Genomic DNA, 13,713 nt, shown 5'->3' with positions numbered 1-13,713 from the left:
ACGCTGGAGAGCAAGTTTCAGAGTCTCCTCTGACATCCATTTTGACCTTTTCCTTCTTTCTTGTCTTCTTAATGACTTTTTGCTCTCTTCACGTATGATGTTCTTGATGACATCCCACAACTCTTCTGGTCTTTGGTCGTTAGTGTTTAATGTATCAAATCTGTTCTTCAGATGATCTCTATATATGCCTCCTATAATTTCCTCTAAATAAGCTGACAGAATCAACATTAAACTGTCCTTGTAGCATGTATATTTTGTGAATTACAATGAAATGATTATACTTTTCTGGATAAAAATGAATGCATTAAATCTCCATATGTTACTGTTATAGGTAAGTGCCACAGAGTCAGTTTAGACTCCTAAAAACCCTTTGAACTGCAGACATTGTGGTTAGCAGTCCATAGCTTACCCTATAGCACCACACCAGCACCACACTCCATATATATGAAAGATAAGATTGTTTCCACACTCCAGGTTCTATCAAATGTCTCTTTTTCACAAAAATAAAAGAGAGGATGATAACAACAGGCATGGATCTGGTGACTTGAGACCTTTTAGCGCGCACACACACACACACACACACACATATGAAGAAACGCTGACACTCACATTTTTACTTCTAACTTAACTAGATATGAATTGTTGTTAAGTACTGTTGAGTCGGTTCCGACCATAGTGACCCTGTATAGGGGTTTTGAGGAGCAGCTAGTGAGCTTGAACAGCTGACCTTGTGGATCAAACAGACTTTGTAGTTGGCACATTAACCCACAGCACCACACCAGGTATGAATTAGTTATTCTCAAATTCTAGTTTCAAATTCCTTTAACTATTCAGTACTCTTTTAGAAATTTTCATCATTGCACTGGGTGTTCTCAGGAAACAAAGACATTTAAAAAAAATATCAAGGCAGAATGCAATTTAGAAAGTAAGTAAGATGCAAATATAATGCATGTGAAAGGCAAAAAGACTGAAGTTTGTTGTTTTGGCTTCTTTGATGCTTCCTCCAATTAATACAATTGAACCAGCTCAAAAAAAAAAAGGTACTAGCTTACTGTTAAGCAGGAACCCTATGACTGACACCTGAAATTCATTATCATGATTAAATTCAATACTGTTTTCTCTCTGGGATAGAGCCTGTTTTAAGTGGTAGAAAAGGGTGATGGAAGGATGTGATCAGCCCAGAGCATTGCATTCTGTGGGATGTGCTTCTGAAGGAGGGCCAGAGATCTGATCTGCTTCCCCTTCTCACTTTAGGGACTTTGCTTTTCATCATCCTTTTCCATCATTGGTTGGTAGGAAGAAAGTTGATGATCCAAGGTGGGAAGAGTGTATTCTGATTAGAGGAGAGAAGGTTGATAGACGACTTGATTACTATCTCTGAGTATATGAGAATTTTTTAAAGAGCTGTGTATGGGAAAAGTTGTCCATTGAAGACAAAAGTCTGAAAATGTAACTGCTTGATGCCTCATGGTTTCTATGATTCTTTTTCCATTTGTCAGTCAAAGACCTGGGAGCTGTTTGACAATTAGTCTTTTACAAGAGTGAACCTCAATTGTCATTCAAACCTGTTGCCTGATTAGGTTACCTCGTTCAGTATCCAGTGTCTGCCTTGTTTGTTTGTAGTCTTAGAAATGTATTTCATTTGAATCCAGGTATATTTAGAAGGGAGTCCTGGTGTGACTCTGTGGGCTAATGCATCAGACTGCAAAGTCATTTGAACTGCAAGGTCAGTAGTTCAAGCTCACCAGCTGCTCTTTGGAAACCCTATGCAGGGTCACTATGGGTTGGATTAGACTAGGCGGCATGTAACAGCAACAAAAACAACATTTAGGAGAGTTCACTGGAATTTACCATGTGGTTATCACACAAACAAATTTTTGCATAAAAAAAAACAAACTGGTGGTTATGCTCAGGAGTTTTGTTATTTTTGCTTTTGCTTTTATTTTTTCCTTCCTCCTCTGGGGCTATTTCAGACTATTTGTTGTTTTAGAATCTTTGGGTTTAAAAAGACAAGTTTTTTTTAAGCCATTGGGTCCTCATAATTCAGCCATTGTACTTTCTATCTCCAAATACAAGGATAAGTCAAAAAGTGTTGCTGCAAGTGTCCCAGTTCATTAATTACATTCATGATTTTATGCAACTATCACCGCTACTCTCTTTTTCTGAAAATTTCCATCACCCTTCACAGGAACTCAGTGACCCCTCACCCCAAGTAATGACTCTCTTGTCCCCATTCCTTGTGCCCCTGGTAACCAATACTAAACTTTGGTCTCCATACATTTGCCAACTCTAGATATTCCATATAAGTGGAATCATACAATATTCGTTCTTTTATGACTGACATTTCACTTAGCATAATATTTTCAAGGTGGTAGCATGTTTTCATTTTTCTTTATGACTGAGTGATATTCCCTTACATGTATGCATTGCATTGTATTTGTCCATTTATCTGTTGTGAATAGTGCTGTAGGAGCATTGGTATACAAGTGTCTGTTTGCTTTCCTGATTTTAGTTCTTTGGGGTATATACCTAAGAGTGGATTGGCTGAAACATATAAGAATTCTATAGTAAATTTTTTTGAGGAACTGCTAAACTGTTTTCCATTGTTGTTGTTAAGTGCTGTCAAGCCTGTTCCAACTTCTAGTAATCCTACACACAACAGAAGGAAACACTCCCCGGGCCTGTGCTATTCTCACAATTGTTGTTATATTTGAACCCATTGCTGCTGTCACTGTATCAAACCATCTTATTAGGGATCTTCCTCTTTTTCACTGACCCTCCATTTTACCCAGCATGATGTCTTTCTTGTTGTTAAGTACCATTGAGTCTGTTCTGACTCACAGCAATCCTGTATTGGGTTTCTGAGGAGCACCTGGTGAGTTTGAACCACTGACCTTGTGGCTCAAACTGACATTGCAGTCCAGTGCTTATCCTACAGCATCATACCAGGTCTCCAAGGGACTGATCCCTCCTAATATCATGTCTGATGTATGAGAGACAAAGTTTCACCATCCTGGCTTCTTAGTAGCATACTGGCTGTACTTCTCCCAAGACAGATTTGTTTGTTCTGGCACCTTCATGGTACCTTTAATATTCTCCTCCAATACCATAACTCAAATGCATCAATTTTCTATGGTTTTCTGTATTCATTGTCTAAATTTCACATGCATATGAGGCGATTGAAAATCCTATGGCTTGGGCAAAGTACTCTTTAGTTCTCAAACTACATTTTGCTCTTTAATACTTAAAAGAAGTCTCTTGCAGCAGATATGCCTAATGCAGTACGTATTTTGATTGCTTGACTGCTACTTTTATGAGCATTTATTGGTGATCCAAGCAAAATGAAGTCTTTAACAGCTTCAATCTTTTCTCCATTTATCATGATGTTCTCTATTAACCAGTTGTGAGGATTTTTGTTTTCTTTACATTAAGATACAGTCCATACTGAAGGCTGTATTCTCTGATCTTCATCAGTAAGTATTTTAAATCCTTTTCTGGCAAGCAAGGTTATGTCATCTGAGTATCTAAAACTATTAATGATTATTCCTCCAATCCAGATGCCACTTTCTTCTCTAGAGAAATAAAACTCCTACCGCCATTGAGTCAATTTTGACTCACAGAGACTCTGGATAGGATTCTTGAGGCTGTAAATGTTTATGGGAGCAGAAAGCTTCATCTTTCTCCCATGGAGAGGCTGATAGGTTTGAACTGCCAAACTTGAGGCCGACCAATGCTTATTCTACAGCACTCCAGAAGAATTGTATCATAAACTTAGGATGAAACTTTGAGATCATTTCATCCAAATTTCTACTTGATTTAGAGAATCTTCCAAAGCATTTTTAACATGTAGTCACCTGTGGCACTGTAGGATAAGGTGGCCCGCAAGGTCAGTTTGAACTTCGAGGTGGAAAGTTCAAATTTATCAGCTGCTCCTTGGAAACCCTATACAGGGTCACTATCAGTTCGAACCAACTTTACATCACTTAACAATAGCAATTTAATTAATAATTAAAATTCACAAGGGGCTGTGAAGTTGTCAAGGTGACTGTGAAGTTTTCTGGGTGGAACATTTGAAAACTATGCTGAAAGCCATCTTGGTATTTTCAATATTCAATATATTGAAAAAAATACAATGAATTCTTGAATGTCTTCTCTTACTAGTAGTGAATACCTGTTGAGATCTGTTAAGAATTGTTAGGTAATATCTGGACTCAGAAGAAAAATGTATCCTTGACTGATTAGTAGAAATAATGTCATTTAGAGTAAATGTCAATCATGACTTATGTGTGCCAAATTAAAGTGGTTTGGTCAAAGTTGGTCTTCTTGTGTCTGGATATGCAGAATAACTTGGTTGTTTCAGAAATTAATGTCGTTTACTGTGCATTTCTTCTTCCACTAGAATGTTCCACAAAGACAGGTTCATATCTTTTTCCTTGGTGTGCCAGTACCCAGGAGAGTGTTGGATAGATGATTGTTGTTATTAAGTGCTGTTGAGCTGGTTCTGACTCATAATGACCTTGTATATAGTTTCCGAGGAGTTTGAACCACCACCCTTATGTTTCAAATGACCTTGGGGTCCAGCGCATTATCATGCAGTGCTACGCTGAATAAATTTTAGTAGAATATTGTTGAATGAATTGTTCCTGGGTAGCAAGTCTTCCACTCTACATTTATTCTCTCCTGATGGTCAACAACAACTTTAGTGTCATCCTAGTGATTTGACCTAGAGGGATGTCTAGGGTTGGATCCACCTTTGTCCCTCCAGAATGTGTATTTTTCTAGGGAGGAAGGAAGAAGAGGAGAGAAATTGGGAGGGAGTCCTGAAATTACTGAGAATTTACCCAAAACAGACAAAGTTCCACACTGGAAATTTCTAATTCCACCTTGAATTAGAAATACTGTTCTCTGTTATTAAGATAGGAAATCCTTGTATGATGTTGATTATAAATACTAAACAGGATCTAAGATGGACCTTTGAGTCAGCACAAGGATATTGCCCCCACAGAACATAGAGGGGTATGGTAATTCCTTGTAAAGCAAAGCAGAACCTTGCATGATATTCTGATGTGGCACCAGTAATGTTCTCAGGTATTTCTCTCTTATCCACCACAGAAAGAAATGCAGTATTGAGGTGCGAGTGGGTTTCCCTTAACTTCCCTTTTTTCTCTTTAGGTTTGTTTGCAAAATACATGCTACATATAGCACTTCCAACCAAATGACTTCTGATTTCTGTTTCTTCCATATAAAGAAAGACCTGGAAACTTGTTCCCTATAGATCATAGCCTAGAAAACCCTATGAAGCATAATTATATACAAACTATGAAGCGTAGTTATACTCTGCACACACGGGTTGCCATGGGTTGGAGTTGACAGGGTCGCTATGGGTTGGAATCTACTCAATGGCACTTAACAACCACCACAACAAAGTATAGTGATATCTTTTTTCTTCCATCTAAATTCCTGTTTATCCTAATAATTTTTAATATGATCTGAAAATATACTTGCATTACAGACCAGTTTTTTTTTTGGTCATTTTTTTTATTGTTGTAAAAAATATATGAAATGATAAGCGTAAAACCGATGTTCTCTCATGTAAATTATCATTGAATTCACAATAAAAACTTAAAAAAGCACATATATATATGAAACACAGCATTTGGCAAGCTACCATTTTTCAGGTGTACAATTTAGTGGTATCGATGACATTAATCATACTGTATAATCATTACGCATAATCATTGCTAAGTTTCCTATCACTTTAAACAGAAATTCACTGTTTCCTAAACAATTCTCTTTCTGCTCCCTCCTTCATGCGCCTGGTAGTCTCATTACTATCAAGTTAATTCTGACTCACATAGACCTTAGAGGACAGTGCAGAATTGTCCCATAGGATTTTCAAGGCTTTAAATGTTTCTGGAAGCAGACTGCCACATCATTCTTCAGCAAAGAGGCTGATAGATTTGAACTGCAGATTTTTCAGTTAGCAGCTGAACAGTTTAACTACTGAATCACCAGGGCGTCTTCCTGCCCTTGGTTGTTGATGATTTTGTTAAGTGCCATCGAGTCAATTCTGACCCAGAGTGACCCTGCATAGGGCTTCCAACGAGCAGTTGGTGAATTTGAACAGCCAACTGTGCAGTTCATCCAGTGCTTATCTTACAGTGCCACACCAGGATTCCTGCCCTTGGAAATCACTAATAAACTTTGGTCTCTATACATTTGTCTATCTTGTTATTTCATGTAACTGAGATCAGCAATATTTGTCCTTTTGTGGCATTTGTTCTATTATTTAAAATACTTTATTTACTCACATATAGTCAAATATTGGTAAGTCTCTTAGTCTAACTTTGAACTGTTATCTTGAGATTCATTACTGAAAAATATAGATGCAATGAATATTATTTCCTTTCTAAATTGGTGGCTTCAGATATCTGGTCATTGTAGAAAACACTTCCATCAGGTGGTAGCTGTTTCTTCAATAGAGAAGCGTGAGAATGTCAGGCTTGTTGGACACATGCTAGGGAATGGTGACCTACATCTTTTCTGCTGTCAGTGACACTTGTGTTTGGTGGTGGTGGTGGTTATGTGCCGTGGAATTGGTTCCAACTCCTAGTGACCCCTTATAGGGTTTCCGAGGCTGTAAATCTTTATGGGAGCAGAAAGCCTCATCTTTCTCTTGCAGAACAGCTGGTAGTTTTTAATTTCTGACCTTGAGGTTGTTGTTGTTAAGTGCTGTCAAGTTGATTCCTACCCATAGTGACCCTGTACAGGGTTTCCGAGGCTGTAAATCTTTACAGTAGCAGAAAGTCTCATGTTTCTCCCACAGAACAGCTGGTAGTTTCAAACTGCTGACCTTAAGGTTCATAGCCCAATTTGTAACCACTATGCTACCAGAGACCTTGAGGTTAGAACCTGGTAAAAACTATCTTGCTTAAACTTGGGCTGCAGACATTGAATTAGCCTTAGGCAGGTCTTCTTTTGTTCATTCTATCCTAGCTTAAACTCAAAATAAAAGGAAAGGCATCATGTCTGATAGCATTCACCGAAGACAGAATTCTGATATTTAGGCAACACAGTTTTCTGTTGATTGACTTAAATTTTGCTACAAACCACAACCGAAGAACATGCTCCACTTCTCCTAAAAGTTGACTGTGAAAAGGGACTGAACTCAGTGATTATCAGATTGAACAGCTCAATAGAAGACATTTCCAGAGCACTGGTGTCAGCAATGTGACCAGACGCAGAACCTGGAGGAGCTCTCAATTATACCTCATGAATCCCAACCAGTTTTACAGCCACAACTTTTCTGGTGTTCAGTCTTTAGTGTCTAATGTTTCAAATCTGTTCTTCAGATGATCTCTAAATTCAGGTGGGATATGTTCAATGTCATATTTTGGCTTTTGTTTGAGTTGTCTTCAGCTTCAGCCTAAACTTGCATATGAGCAATTGATAGTCTGTTGCACAGTCTGCCCCTACTCTTGTTTTGGCTGATAATATGGAGCTTATCCATGCTGTCTTTCCACAGATGCAGTGAATTTGATTTCTGTGTTTTCCATCTGGTGAGGTTCATGGGATTGGTCTCTCCTGATAATATGTCTAAAGTATGAGAGACAAAATCTGGCTATCTTGGCTTCTAAGAAACATTCTGGTTGTACTTCTTCCAACACAGATTTTGTTTGTTTGTCTGGCAGGCCATGGTACCTTTAATATTCTTCTCCAATACTATAACTTAAATGCATCAGTTCTGCTACGGTCTTCTTTATTCACTGTCCAATTTTCATATGCATATGAGGTTAGTGAAATTGCCGTGGCTTGGGGCAGGCACACTTTAATCCTCAAATTGACATTTTTGCCCTTGAACACTTTAAAGAGTTTGTATGCAGCAGATTTGTCTAACACAATTAATCAGTTGCCTGATTTCTTGACTGCTCTTTGCACTTACACCTGATGGAATAATATTGTATTAATTCCCTGTGGCTGCGGTAGCAAAGTATTACAAACGGTGTGGCTTAAAACAGAAATTTATTATATTGTAGTTCTGTGGTGTTATAGGATCATCAATGTACTACGAACCACAGGTCTGCATTTCAAACCCACAAGCTCCTCCTCAGAAACCCTATACAGGGTTGCTATGAGTCAGAACTGACTCGATGACACTTAACAACAAAGTTTTGAAAGCTAGAAGTCTGAAATTAAGATATTAGCAGGGCTATGCTTTCTCTAAGCCTTAGGGGAAGATCCTATTTTGTCTCTTCCAGCTTCTGGTAGCCCCAAACATTCATTGACTTGTGGCAGCCTTACGTTAATCTCACATCTTTAACTGACTGGGTTCTTTGTGTCTCTTCTCGCTCTCTTTTATTAGGACACCAATCATTTGATTTAGGGCCCATCTAACTCCAGGATGATTTCATCTCAATATTCTTAACTAATTACATCTTCAAATAAGATAGAATTAGTTTCTATATAAAGTCACATTCTAGGGCTCTGGCGGATGTGAATTTTGGAGGACAGTATTTAACCCATTATACTTAGCAATGCCATTCATTCACTGGGTCTGGGTTGTTGTTAAATGACTTTAAGTCAGTTCCAACTCACAGTTACCCTGTGTAGGGTTTCCAAGTAGTTGCTGGTGGGTTTGAACTGTCAATCTTGTGGTTAGCAGTCCAGTGCTTACCCAACAGTGCCATACCGGGACTCCCTGCTATGCCATTTCTTTCTCTCACACTCCAATAATCATTTGTTGGACACTTATAAGATGCTAGGCACTGGTTATTGTCATTGCTATGTGCTATTGAGTCAGTTCTGACTCATAACGACCCTGTGCACAGCAGAATGAAATATTGCCCTATCCTGTGCCATCCTCACAATTGGTACATTTGAACCCATTGCTGTTGCCATTGTGGTAGTCCATTCATTGAGGGTCTTCCTGGTTGGTTCTTCCAGATAACACCCAAAGCATTAGAGGCTAAGTCTGGCCATCCTGCCTTCTAAGGAACATTCTGGCTATGCTTCTTCCAACACCTATTTGTTTGTTCCCCTGGCAGTCTATGGTATTTTTAATATTCTCCAATATCATAACTCAAATCCATCAATTCTTCTATGGTCTTCCATATTCATTTTCCAACTTCACATGCATCTGAGGCAATTGAAAATACCATGGCTTGGGTCAGGTGCATCTTAGTCCTCAAACTGACATCTTTGCTCTTTGACACTTTAAGAAGGTCTTGTGCAGTAGATATGCCTGATGATGCAAATCATGGTTTGAATTTTTCACTGCTGCTTCTATGAGTGTTGATTATAAATCTAAGTAAAATGAAGTATTTGACAACTTCAATTTTTGCTCCAGTTATCATATTATTTATTTGTCCAGCTGTGAGGATTTTGTTTGTTTGTTTGTTTGTTTTTACATTCAGAATGCAATCCATACTGAAATCTGTAGTCTCCGATCTTCATCAGTAAATACGCTTCTAGCAAGCAAGGTTGTATCATCTACATATCACAGGTTGTTAATGGGTCTTCCTCCAAACCTGATGCCACATTCTTGTTTATATAAACATACACTTCAATCCTGGAGTACACCTTTGCTGATTTTAAACCATTCAGTATATCCTTGTTTTGTTTGAACCACTGTCTCTTGGTTCAAACAGAACAAGGATACACTGAATGGTTTAAAATCTATGTACAGGTTCATCATGAACACAATTAAGTATTTTGGAATACCTATTCTTATCCATAAGAAGCTCTGGTAGCGTAGTGGTTACGAATTGGGCTGTGAACCTTATGATTCAGCAGTTTGAAATTACCAGCTGTTCCACAGGAGAAAGATGAGGCTTTCTGTTCCCATAAAGATTTACAGCCTTGGGACCCTGTACAGGGTCGCTATGAGTTGATTCCGACACCACGGCACATAACCACCATCACCACCATTCTTATCCATAGCTTGTCATTATCCACACAGTACACAGTTAATGAATCTTCCAACAATCCTGATGCCAGGATTCTTTATATAATCCAGTTTCTCAAATTATTTGCTTAGTATACAGATTGAATAAGTGTGGAGAACGAATACAGCCCTGGCACTCACCTTTCCAGCTTTTAAATATGTATTTCCTTGCTCTCTTTGAATAACTGCCTGCTAATTGGTAGATAGGTTGCTCATGAGCACAATCAAGTGATCTGGAATAACCATTCTTTGCAATATGTTACCATAGTTTTGTCAGGATCTACATAACTGAAAGCCTTTGCATTGTCAATAAAGCACAAGTAAACATCTTTCTGGTGTTCTCTACTTTTAAAAAGATTCATCTGACATCAGCAGTCCCTAGGCAGTGGCTAGACACTTGTATTTATTAATTACATTGTTCATGTTAACTCTGTTGTTATTTGTTAGGTGCTTTTAGGCAATTTTGACTCATAACAACCAGGTGACATGGTAGGACTGTGCCCTAGGGTCCTCTAGGCTATAATCTTTATGTAACCAGACTGTCAGATCTTTTCTCCCAAAGAGCCACTGGGTAGTTTTGGTTAACAGACATATGCTTAATCCTTGCACACCCGGGCTCCTTTTAACTGTTAGGTGTATAACCTTTTATTGTTTTACAGTGGTCTAGAGAAGTTAGGATAACCATTGTACTGCTAACCACAGAGTCAGTGGTTCAAACCCACCATCCACTCTGCTGGAAAAAGATGATTCTTTCTGCTCCCATAAAGATTTACAACCTCAGAAACTCTATACAGGGTTGATATGAGGCAGAATGTACTTAACAACAGTGGGTAAAGACGTTAAAGACATTAAGGGACTAACCAAGCTCAGAGCTTATTCTAACAGAGACATTTGAGTCCTGTTTGGCTCTTTACTTACATTACTGTATCTCACATGACAGTGTTAAGTGTTTGGAGTGTAGTAGAGCAAAAGTACCTGTTATATTGGGAATCCCCTGATTGGGGATTCAGAGCTATTTGATTTTGTTCCTATTAACCATAATATTATAATCATGATATGAACATGATAACCATGTTGTTGTTGTTAAGTTCCGTTGAGTTAGTTCTGACTCATAGCAACCCCTGTATAGGGTTTTCAGGGAGCAACTGATGTGTTTGAATTGCCGACCTTGTGGTTCATAGTTCATTGATGATCTTACAGCGCCACACCAGGAATTCAAACCTCCACCTGCCACTGATGAGGGTGAGACTGCTTAATTCCACTCAAGCCCACTACTTAAACCCCTTCCTGTTGAAACTTAACAGACATTTAAGATGAAAACACTATAGAGGCACAACTTTGATATCTGTAGACTGTTCAACTTGAGGGATATTATCAAAATGACTCAGTTCAGGGTGTGCTCTGAAGGGTAATCTGGAGCTTGGCCTAAACTTCTTCATAGCCAAATTTGAGTAGAACTGATTATAAAATTTGCATGTTTTATTTATTTGTATTTACTAATAGTGAAGTAAGAATCAATGAATCCTTACAATTCTAAGTCAGTTCTTTCTGGAATCTGGTGGTGTTTCAGGACTACATGGCCATAGTGTAGAGATTTACCAGCAGTAATCTGTTGAGCAAGAAGACTCAAATGAACTTTATAAAATCCTGAAGACAGCAAATAATTTCCTCTTGGCATAGATGTGGACTTCTGACACAAAATAGGGCATTGTTAAGGAAGTGGCAAGTTAAAAATAAATTAGAGAAGGACTAATTGAGTTCCAAGTGGTTTTTGACTAGACTGGCTGTCTATAAACTTGGCAGTACTAACTAATGACTGTGAAGCACTGCTTTCTTCTTGTTATGTGCTGTAAAGTTGGTTCTGATTCATAGCCACACTATGCACAACAGAACGATACATTGTGCTGTCCTGCGCCAACCTCACCATTGTCATTATGTTTGAGTCCATTGTTGCTGCCCCTCCGTCAATCTATTTCATTGGAGCTCTTCCTCTTTTTCACTGACTCTCCACTTTACTAAACATGTTGTACTTCTCCAGCAACTGATCCCTTCTGATAATATGACCGAGTATGAGAGACAAAGTCTCATCATCCTGGCCTCTAAGGAGCATTCTGGCTTTACTTCTTCCAAGACAGATTTGTTTGTTCTTCTGGCAGTCTATTATGCTTTCAATATTCTTCTACAACACCACAACTCAAATGCAGCAATTCTTCTGCAGTCTTCCTTATTCATTATCCAACTTTCACATGCATATGAGGCAACTGAAAAGACCATGACTTGGATCAGGTGCACCTTAGCTTTCAAACTGATACTTTTAACATTTTAAAGAGGTCTTTAGCAGCAGGCTTGTCTAAAGCAATACATGGTTTGATTTCTTGACTGCTGTTTCCTGGAGTATTGACTATGGATCCAAACAAAATGAAGACTGACAACTTCAATCTTTTTCCAGTTTATCATGATGTTGTTTATTGGTCTAGCTGTGAGGACTATTGTTGGTTTACAATGGGCTGCAATGCATACTTAAGACAGAGGTTTTTGATCTTTAGCAGTAAGTATTTTATGTCCTCTTCATTTCCAACAAGCAAGGTAGTATTATCTGCATATCACAAGTTGTTAATGAGTCTTCCTCCAATCCTGCTGCCATGTTGTTCTTTTTATAATCTACCTTCTCAGTTATTTGCTCAGTGAGTGGCAGGGTAAGCACTATACTGCTAACTGCAAGGTTGGTGGTCCCAACCTACCAGTCATTCCTCCAAAACCCTATACAGGATTGCTGTGAGTTCTCAACAGCACTTAACAACAGAAACAGACTGAATAGGTATGGTGAAATGACACATCCCTGACACATACCTCTCCTGATTTTAATCATTCAGCATCCTGTTGTTCTATTTGGTCTAGGTACAGGTTCCTCATCCAGAGCTTGTCATCATCCGCATATTCAAAAGCCTTTGCATAGTCAACAAAGCACAAGTAAACATCTTTCTGTTATTCTCTGCTGTCAGTCAAGATCCATCTGACATCAGCATTGATAGCCTTAGTTCCACGTCTTCTTGTGAATCAAGCTTGAATTTATGGCAATTCCCTTTAGATGTTCCCAACTATTTTTGAATTATCTTCCCCCAAATTTTACTTGTATGTGATGTTAATATTATTGTCCAATGACTTCTCATTCTGTTGGGTCACTTCTCTTTGGAATGGGCACAAATATGGATCTTTCTCAATCAGTGGGCCAGGTGGCTGTCCTCCAAATTTCTGGCATAGATGAATGAACACTTCCAGTGCTACATCAGTTTGCTGGAAGAATTTAGTTTGTGTTCTGTCAATTCCTAGAACCTCGTTTTTTGCCAATGCCATCAGGACAGCTTGAACGTCTTCCTTCAACCCCATCATCATATGCTACCTCTTGAAATGGTTGACCATCAACCAATTCTTTTTGGTACAGTGACTCTGTTTTCCTTTCATCTTCTGCTGCGGCAAGCATTATTCAATATTTTGCTCATAAAATCCTTCAGTATTGGAACCCAAGGCTTGAATTTTTTCTTCAGTTCTTTCAGCTTGAGATATGTTGATTGTGTTCTTCTCTATTAGTTTTCTAACTCCAGGTCTTTGCACATCTGATTATATTACTTAACTCTTCTTGAGCTGCCCTTTACATGGTATGTTCAGCTTTTTTATTTACTTTATCTTTTCCAGTTATTTTAGCTTCTGGTAGCGTAGTGGTTACGAATTGGGCTGCGAACCTTAAGGTCAGTGATTCAAAACTACCAGCC

The sequence above is a fragment of the Chrysochloris asiatica genome, unplaced genomic scaffold (genome assembly GCF_000296735.1).
Source record: "Chrysochloris asiatica unplaced genomic scaffold, ChrAsi1.0 scaffold00172, whole genome shotgun sequence".
Taxonomy (NCBI): domain Eukaryota; kingdom Metazoa; phylum Chordata; class Mammalia; order Afrosoricida; family Chrysochloridae; genus Chrysochloris; species Chrysochloris asiatica.
The sequence above is the reverse complement of the archived record's forward strand: the minus strand, read 5'-3'. Positions refer to the sequence as shown.